The sequence below is a fragment of the Lactuca serriola genome, chromosome 3, assembly GCF_051521515.1.
Source record: "Lactuca serriola cultivar US96UC23 chromosome 3, Lser_US96UC23_V15, whole genome shotgun sequence".
Classification (NCBI taxonomy): Eukaryota; Viridiplantae; Streptophyta; class Magnoliopsida; order Asterales; family Asteraceae; genus Lactuca; species Lactuca serriola.
This window is the reverse complement of record NC_136410.1, coordinates 243631639-243640631: the sequence shown is the minus strand read 5'-3', so window position 1 is coordinate 243640631 and position 8993 is coordinate 243631639. Positions and strand designations below refer to the sequence as shown.

The following is an 8993-nucleotide window of genomic DNA, read 5'->3' as shown; positions in this document are numbered from 1 at the left end:
TTTCTTGATATTCAGTTGAAGGCCCAATTTTGGGCCAATGACCATAATGATGTCCAATGCTTTGGCCACCTCCTCCGAATCTCCAATAAGTGTGCCATCATCAAGATACCATGCATGGAGAAGAAGCTTGCAATTGTTGCTAATATTATGCAAGAGTGGGTGTAACACAACAGCAAAGAGAAGTGGTCCCAAGGGGTCTCCTTGCTGAACCCCAGTAGTGGACCAAATATGTGTGTTGTCTAGATACAACCTTGCTGCTTGACCATAGATGAATTCTACCCACAAGGATATAGAATGACATCTCAATCTGACCTCATGAAGCAATGCAGATCTGTCGACAAGGTTAAAGGCATTAGACAAATCCACGGTAAGCATGGAGAGAGATCCGCCATCATGGCGCTCGGCCAACACCCTATTGGCGCTATGTAATATGGCCTCAGCACCACCCGACACCCCGACCCCGAACTGAAAATCATTGAGATACTTGGTCATTTCCTTACCAACACTTTTCATAGCCAACTTGGAAACCAGACGTCTCCATATAGTACCTACAACAATAGGTCGTATTCCCTTGTCAGGTTTTAAGAGCAACGTGAGAGGAGCAGAGGCAACAAATTCTGCTAAACTCGAAGGGCATCTCCCCCAATCCATAAATTAACCACATATGTAATAGCATGCAGGAGGTCGTTGCCTATAGCCGAACCTTCCCCACAAAGGGCATCCAAAATATGTTGAGCTCTCAACCCGTCTCTCCCACACAAGGTACCTTTAGGTAGGGGTGAGCATTTGGACCGGCCCGGACCGAACTGGACCGGACCGGCTCTTGGACCGAACCGGTTATGGAGAATTTTGTGGACCATGGACCGGACCGGATGAGTCGTGTCCGTGTCCGTGTCCGTGTCCGTGTCCGGGTTTTCCGGTTTTTGGACCCGTTTGGACCGGTACAACTTTAATTGCATAGAGTATAATAAGTAATCTACATTGATGTATAATATTATAACTTGCAAAATTAATATGTTTCCGTTTCATGCCTAACTAATCTACATTGATGTATAATATTATAACTTGCAATTTGCAAAAATTAATTTTCCAAATAAAAGCAACTAACATATAAATCAAGTTCACCAACAAAAGTTAAACAATTTTAAGACAAACATACAAAAGTATTACCGTAACAACAAAAATCATAGTTTAAACTTTAAAATCAATCAAACAAACAAATTTCATAAACTCATAATCTAATATTCCATTGGCCTTTCCCCATATCATTGTCATCCATATGTAACATATTTAAATCTTGTGCAATCTCTACATAAACACAAATGAAAATGTTGTTAGTATTTAATAAAAAGTAATAATTGTATAAAAAAAGAATAAAGATTGTAATTTTTTTACCCAAAGCTATATCATCATCGTTCAAGATGTCACCAACGTTGTCAACTATCGGATTTGTAAACTTTATCACCCAATCTTGGGTGCATAACAAAGCTTCAACTATCAATGTCGATAAACTATTTTGATACTCACTTACAACTCTACCACAAGTGCTAAACGCGGACTCGGAATTATAGTATAAAATAATACTAAAAAACTGAAATATTTCAGCTTTGATAGCTCTACTTTGAAGAATTGTAACTCAATGAATATAATACCAAAATAAACAAAATTATAGTCTAAATTCATCTACAAATTGTAAACTAAATTTTGGAAAAAACCGTAGGTCAATCCGACTTAAAACGAATGAGTTATGGGTGTTTAAAAAACGTCACAGATTATAAAATCTTGCTAAAAAGCTGAATTTTTTCAACTTTGATAGCTCTACTTTAAAGGATTGTAGCTCAGTGAATATAATACCAAAATAAACAAAATTATAGTCTAAACTCATTTACAAACTGTAAACTAAATGTTGGAAAAAATCGGAGGTCAATCCGACTTAAAACGAATGAGTTATGGGTGTTTAAAAAACGTCACAGCTTACAAAATGTTGCTAAAAAGCTGAATTTTTTCAGCTTTGATAGCTCTACTTTGAAGGATTGTAACACGGTGAATATAATACCAAAATAAACAAAATTATAGTCTAAATTAATCTAAAAATTGTAAACTAAATGTTGGAAAAAACCGCAGGTCAATCCGACTTCAAACGAATGAGTTATGTGCGTTTAAAAAACGTCACAAAAATCTTAATCATGTCCAACCGGTTCTAAACCCGGTAAAAACCGGACCGGACCGGGAAAAAAACCGGACCAGACCGGCGAGAAATCTTAGAACCGAGAACCGGCCCGGGGGTCCAAAAAAATGGTCCGGTCTGGTCAACCGGTCCAAATGCTCACCCCTACCTTTAGGGAAGGATTTAATTCCCTCAAGGACATTGTCAACATCCACTACAAGGGGAGGTTCTGAAAATATGGTGTTGGGCATGGAAGGTGGTGGCTTGTATGGATGTTTATCCTCCAATGCCTTCGTGGTATCACCCCCAAATGGAGCAACCCCCGAAAAACATAAAACTTTCACTGCTGCTGTAAAATGTCCATCGGCAACCTTACGAAGACATTGTCTGACATTGGCGTTGCCCGGTGTTCTTCCATCCTGAATGTACTCTTCTTTTTTCCTTGTTGCTCCAGTCTTGCATTGCCAACTAAGTTTTTAACTAGCTTGGCGATACCGTCTTCAGTCCCCCAAGTGGCTAAAGCACTCAAAATATTACGATGTTGCAAAGACTTCCTGTTGCCAGACCTCCTTTCTTGCCTATTCTTGGGCTTGAACACCTAAAGAGTACATCTAGGTAGAATTAACAAAGCAACTCACGCTTCAACGGACCCGGGATGAGCAACCACCTTGGAAAGGGATGCTTTAAAAGCTTGAGAGAAAGCCATGCGACAACTATGAGGGATGTTTTTGACGGTGGTGATAGGTAGTTTAAAAACACGATCAAGTAGTTGAGCATCCATCACCAACCCACCGTTGAGGTCGACTTCTGGTTCATTGGGAGTCGGCTTTGGAATGACAACAATATGCCCGCTCATGTCATCAGCCCCGTCATTAAAACTTAATCAGGCCATCAGGGTGGTGACATGAACGACTCAGGGCATGAAGCTTCATGCAATTCCCACATATCCATTGCCCAAACTCCTTCAAAGTTGTTGCCACCGTCGTAAATAATCCATGGTCAGAAGTAATAGCCTCCCGTAACACAGCTCTGCATTCATCTGTATGGAGGTGTAAGCTCTTGAGATGAGATATTATACGTGAAATCCTTTTACTTCCAACAATACCATTTCGGCAACAGTGAAACCCCCGAAAAGGACACGGCCAACTCCCGCTCTCAAAGGAAAGAGAGGACACCATAAACACACATAAAGTTTATTTAAGCCTCAAGGCGAGACCCGAAAATTAGAAGCACTAACCCAAATGAAATTGTGACACTCCAACAAAAGGTTGGAGTGTGCACAATGAAACCCCGGACAAAATCTCTACATCTTTTGGAATCTAAATTTGGCTACAACACTTAAAAACCTCATTTAGGCATTTTATCAAACACTTGACGGGCAGGAAAAGAAACACCTTGTTAGCATCATGAAGCCTTAAATTTTGTATGCCCAATTGCAATCTATAAGAAGGAGGCAACCAAGACACTAAATAAACGGAAGATGCTCAAATGATTTATTTATTTATTTATTTTTTTTGTTTTTGTTTTTTAAGGCCGATCCTTGTAAAATATATTCACCGAAGAAAGCTCTTGAAAGTGTTCATCATAAGATATAGAAGCAAATGATTTTAGTTTGAAGAAAGTTCAGCTATTTACTACTTAAAAGTGCTTATAAAAATCCCAAACCCCGTTTAACTCCACACAAAAAAATTCGTATTATATAAAACCGGATAAAAAATTTGTGCTACCCTTAACTTTTATTCTGCTCGGCCACCGATAAAGAGAATACCTGCAACATCAAATACCATACATATGATTTAGCGAGTACTGAAGACTTTTTTTTTTTTTTTTTTTTTTTACAAAAGGGGCACAGAAGTAAAGATGAAACCAAAGTTAATGTATCTTGAACTCCCTACAGATACAGAGTGAAGATAAAAAAAAAACCCAGGATCTTCAATTTTGTGGGCAAAAAACAATCTTCACAAACGAAATAAGAAAACCCAAAATTTCACTAATCATACTAATTAACTCAGTAATTAGTTAGGAGAAACTTGCAATGACGTATGACAATCTAGTTAAAAACCCAAATACAAAATTAGAATAGGAACCCTAAATCCTGATACATGTTACTCAAAGAAATCGTTGATGTTTGTGATCGAGTATACCCCAAATCGCATAGTCATTGTTTAGTTACCAGAGCAATCATAGAAATGACAAACCTCTTGGAAGAAAATAAAAATCTATGCCTTTGGTTCTCGAACGGTTTCTGGAGCCGGACACCATGATTCAGAAATCAAGGCAAAAATAGATAATTTAAAAATAAATTATAAAACAATTAATTTGACAACGATGAGGTTACAAAATAACATCGAACACCGGAATGCGTTCGCTACCGGCGCAGAAAGCAGTCGCAGGGAAACACGATAGGGGAAGCGGTGGAGAGGGCAGGTGTCCTGCTTCGTGTCACTTGCTAAGCGGGGAACGATGGAGTAGAGGTGTCCCTAAAACCTAACAGGTGGCGGTAATAATCGATGGAAGTAACGGAAGACAGCTGTGGTTTTTTGGAAGAGGGAAGCGGTGGTCGATACAGATGTATTCCAAAATGCGGGGGAGAAGGAGAATAAGCGGTTGAAGACACCTTACTATTATTATTATTGCTTTTTTCTGATAAAGTCATAAAACTGCAACAATGTTGCATTGGTTTCGGAAATAAGATCCATATCTTTGAAATTGAACGAAAGTCAATGAAATATATATATATATATATATATATATATATATATATATATATATATATATATATATATATATATTTATAAAAGAAATTTTACTATTTCTATAAATAGATCCAATAAAATAATATTATTTTTTTAAGACGTTCAACTCTTTAAGCGTAAAGTACAATTAATCATAAATAAAATAATATTAAATTTTAATCTGATTACCTTTAAAATCTTATCTCTTCCAAAAAATTGACTCGATCTCTTATCCAATTAAAATAAAACAAATAATTCATTATATAGACCATTTTATTTGTAATTTTTTTAAGCTTTATTTATTATTTATGCCCTCTAATCGAAATTGACTAATCAGTTGTAAAATCAAATACTTTGTTTAATATTAAGAAAAAATATCTATGTATGATTTATGACTAATAGAAAATTAGTATTCCATTTGTTATTCATGTTCCATGAATTATGGTTGTATTAATTTTATTATTTTTCGGTTTAAAACTTTAGATAGTAAAGTGGATAATAGGATATATCCGTTTAGACTTATCTGTATCAAGCAAACTGGATTGTTAAGATTAACTTTGATTCTCCATTTTATTAACTTTATCAATACCAATAAAGGTATAAGCAAGTTACTTCGTATGGATTTGTCCTGATTTCTAAAATGAAGGACTATAAACGTACACTACACACCAAAATATTTATTTTCTTTTATATTGCGAGGGTTACATTTATTTGTTTCTGTAAAACCGATCGATAACAATATGCATATGTTTTGTGTTACTTGAAATCTAACATGTTTACGTATAGAACTTATTGTCGAATGAGAAACTATTTTTCGTCGCCGCTTTGCACGGGTCTACGGCTAGTATATATATATATATATATATATATATATATATATATATATATATATATATATATATATATATATATATATATATATATATATAGGTTTAGGTTTAATTGAGACCACCTATATATTGTGAGACCGTGAGATGCATTTTTTTAATTTTTTTTATGTTTTTTAATTTTTTTAGTTAATTCAAGTTCCGAAAATAATATTTAAAAAAAGAATTTTTGGATATTTCCATTTATTTTGCATTTTAAAATTATTTTTTAAAATATGTACAGTGTAATATTCTATTAGAATATTTCACGTATTTTAAAAAAAAAAGGAATTTATTTATTTATTTTTTTTTAGTTAATTCAAGTTCCGAAAATAATATTTAAAAAAAGAATTTTTAGATTTTTCCATTTATTCTGCATTTTAAAATTATTTTTTAGAATATGTCAGTGTAATATTCTATTAGAATATTTCACGTATTTTTCAAAAAAATGGAATTTATTTTTATTTATTTTTAATTTTTTTAGTTAATCCAAGTTCCAAAAATAATATTTAAATTTTTTTTTAGATTTTTCCATTTATTCTGCATTTTAAAATTATTTTTTAGAATATCTCAGTGTAATATTCTATTATAATATTTCAAGTATTTTTCAAAAAAAAAAAACGAAATTTATTTTTATTTTTATTAGTTAATTCAAGTTCCGAAAATAATATTTAAAAAAAGAATTTTTTGATTTTTCCATTTATTTTGCATTTTAAAATTATTTTTAGATTTGGTCTCACGGTCTCACAAAATTAAAATGGTCTCAAATGAACCTGAACCTATATATATATATATATATATATATATATATATATATATATATATATATATATATATATATATATATATATATATATATATATATATAGGTTCAGGTTCATCTGAGATTTATTTTATTTTATTTTTTTAGTTAATTCAAGTTCCGAAAATAATATTTAAAAAAATAATTTTTATAATTTTCCATTTATTTTGCATTTTAAAATTATTTTTTTGAATATGTTAGTGTAATATTCTATTAGAATATTTCACGTATTTTTCAAAAAAAAAACGGGATTTTTTTTAGTTAATTCAAGTTCCGAAAATAATATTTAAAAAAAGAATTTTTGGATTTTTCCATTTATTTTTCATTTTAAAATTATTTTTAGATTTGGTCTCACAGTCTCACAAAATTAGAATGGTCTCAAATGAACCTGAACCTATATATATATATATATATATATATATATATATATATATATATATATATATATATATATATATATATATATATATATATATATATATATATACCTTAAAAAGCATTTACAAGATTTGCTGAATTTTAAGAGGTACAAGCTTTTAAGCATCATATACAATAATTTTATGCATCGGAGAATAATAAATCTTATCCGGTCAAAGACAGATTTTGAATAGGTTTTCTAAGCTTATCTTCAAATTGAATGGGTTAAATATGAAAAAGTCAAATAAGATGATGATGATAAGATTTTGAATGGGTCAAAGTTTGACCAAGTGTTCCTTATATCCAATTGAATCGGTAAATACTAAATCTTATCCGATCAACATTTATGAAAAAATCAAATAAGATAATGACGATAAGATTTTAAATGGGTCAAATTTTGACCAAGTGTTCCTCATATTCAATTGGATCAGTAAATACTAAATCTTATCCGGTCAACATTTATGAAAAAGTCAAATAAGATGATGATGATAAGATTTTGAATGGATCAAACTTTGACCAAGTGTTCTTCATATCCAATTGAATCGCTAAATACTGAATCTGTCAATAATAATGAAAAAGTCAAATAAGATGATGATAAGATTTTGAATGGGTCAAAGTCTGACCAAGTGTTCTTCATATCCATTTGAATCGGTCTAATACGATGTACATGTTATAAAACATTTCATATAATCTGGAAGAGGCGTATTGATCTAGCATTCGTCTATCATGAATGTCTTGCCATTGACCGCAAAACCTTGGATCTCTCTCATGCTCGCTACCTCCTCCTTTGTTTTTCTTTCTATTAAAATCGACTAAGCCCAAAAATGTATTATGTTTAATCCTAGCCCAGGTATAAGAAATCTCTATCTGTTCGTCATTTTGTTTAACAAATTTTTTATGTCATTTTGTTGATCCGCACCCGTCGCTTTGCGTGGGTAAACGGCTAATATATATATATATATATTTATGGAGTGGTTCAAATGAGAACCAAAAAATGTTAAGAACTCTAAGAACCTTCATTTAATAGTTATTAAATATGTGAATACTTATTAAATATGTAAAAACCTTATTTTTTTTTCTTTTTGTTAAAAAATGGGTAAAATCATAATTTTTATAGTCTAATATTTTCATTGATATTTTAATGCAATATGTATATAATACAGTTCCTTTGCAGTTTAATATAAAAAAATTCACAACTTAATACAATACATTCTACACTAATTCAAAGATTTAGAAAAGACAATATCAAACTCTACCACCACCACTAACTACCACACGCCGCCAACAACCACTTGTGCCACCGTGGCCATAATCTTTCCTTCCAAATTAGATCTGTATATAAAATCATACATTGACAAATTAAATACTACATTCACAGTTTAATAAACTTATTAGTTCACTCATTTAAAGTTTAATGAAAAACAAATATTAAAACTACTATATTCTTATATATTTATACAACACAAAGAATAAATATATTCATAAGAAAATTAATACAAACATTTATATATAAATAATTCATATTTTAACACAAAATTTATAACTATTCATATCTTAATAAAGTCAATTCATAGTTTAATCTACAAAATTCACAATTTAACATAATAAATTCACAATTTAATACAAAAATTATACATTTACAGCCATATTGTTAATGTAAAAATTATAATTATACATTTACAGCCATATTGTCAATGTAAAAATAATTATTTATACATAAATAATTATATATTCAGGGTGTTGGGTTCGAGGAGTCAATTGCCACATTTTTAGAAGCCGGGGGTTAAAAGCGTGGGTTTGGGACTCATTTTATAAATATATATAAAGGCAGGGACCCCATAGTAATTAATTGGATTTAAATTAAAAAGGAAAAGAGGTGGAGGGGCTGAATATGTCATAATTACGATATTAGGGGCTGTTTAGAAATTTTAGGGGTTTATTATGAAAAGAATTTTAGAAGTCGGGGTCTAAAGGGTAATTATTGAATTAGATTTGAAAAGATCCCA

At 31.4% G+C, this 8993-nt stretch overlaps 1 long non-coding RNA gene across 1 annotated transcript; it reads right to left on the bottom strand.

Annotated features, from left to right (window-relative positions):
- Positions 1-1085: 1085 nt before the first annotated feature.
- Positions 1086-4813, bottom strand: LOC145093801 (uncharacterized). Its single transcript, XR_013703095.1, has 2 exons — positions 1396-4813; positions 1086-1308 (listed from the first exon to the last, which is right to left on the bottom strand). It is a non-coding gene; the product is annotated as an uncharacterized LOC145093801 (long non-coding RNA).
- Between the last annotated feature and the right edge of the window lie 4180 nt (positions 4814-8993).